A 1,328-nucleotide genomic window follows, 5' to 3' on the forward strand; every position below is an offset into this window, starting at 1 on the left:
GTGGTATAGTTAGATCTTGAGATATACCCATTCTCAGCTTCCTGGGAATCACTATAGTGAGATCCATGGTGGCTGTAAAGTTTGTAGTAGTACCAGCAATAAATGGGTGTTCCCCTATCCCACATTCTCTCCAGCAGGAAATGTCACTTGATTTATTGATTTTGGCTATTTTGATTGGGGTAAAATGAAATCTCAGAGTAGTTTTAACTTGCATTTCCTGATGACTAAGGATACTGAATATTTGCATTTTTTTCCAATTTCTGTGAAGAATTATGTTGGGATTCTGATGGGGGTTGTTTTGAATTTGTTGATTATTTTTGGTAGGGTGGCTATTTTTTTTATTATATTAATCCTATTGATCCACAGCCATGGGAGATTTTTTTCAACTCCTGATGTCTTTTTCAATTTCTTTCTTCAGTGTCTTAAATTTTTTTTATTATACAAGTCTTTTTTTTTTTTGACTAAGCCTTGATTTTTATTACTTAAAAAATGCAGATTTATTTTGCTTTCTGACACTGTGCTTGTGCCTTCAACACTTTCACAACGATTTTCTGCTCCTCAATAAGGAGAGCCCGCTTGATCCTGTCGCGGACACACTTGGCACACATGGAGCCACCGTAGGCCCTGCTGACATGTTTCTTTGTCTTAGACAATCTCATAAGGACTTTGGATCTCACAGCACGAACCCCTCGCAGTCTGCCTGGGCACACGCCTTCCCAACCTTCTTGGTGTAAAGGTAAACAATCCTGTTGCTAGGGGTTCGAGACAGCCTGGTTTTGTTAGAGGCTGTGTTGTAGGAAAGCCTACGACGGTATGTCAAACGCTGGACCATCTTGAGCACCTTCCACTCTAAGCACCGTCCCCGGAAGAGCTATACAAGTCTTTCACTTGCTTGGTTAGAGCTATTCCAAGGCTTTTCTTTTCTTTTTATTGGATATTTTATTTATTTGCATTTCAGATGTCATCCCCTTTCCCCATCCCTCCCCCAGAAACTCCCTATCCGATCCCCCCTCCTCCTTCTTGCTTTTCTTTCTTTATTAGTATTTTAAGTTAACATACAAAGTACTGGGTTTTATTACAGCATCCTCATACATGTGTCATTAGAGTTCTGATTTGTTTCCCTCTGCCCCTTCCCTTTCTTCCTCCAGGTAGTTTCCTCGTCTGATTTCCTGTCACATGTATTCCATCACCATCCCTCCTCATCCTTTTTTTTATTAGTAACTTATTTTTAAAATGTTAATCAAAGGCTTTATAAGTTTGGTAATGTTCAATAACAAGATGCCCATACAGTCAGAAGTGTAACCCAAACTAGATATACCAACTATCTT

At 39.3% G+C, this 1,328-nt stretch overlaps 1 pseudogene; it reads right to left on the bottom strand.

Annotated features, from left to right (window-relative positions):
- Positions 1-497: 497 nt before the first annotated feature.
- LOC114625351 lies at positions 498-851 on the bottom strand (annotated as a pseudogene).
- Positions 852-1,328: the final 477 nt, after the last annotated feature.

Source organism: Grammomys surdaster, unplaced genomic scaffold, assembly GCF_004785775.1.
Source record: "Grammomys surdaster isolate TR1022 unplaced genomic scaffold, NIH_TR_1.0 215, whole genome shotgun sequence".
Lineage (NCBI taxonomy): Eukaryota > Metazoa > Chordata > Mammalia > Rodentia > Muridae > Grammomys > Grammomys surdaster.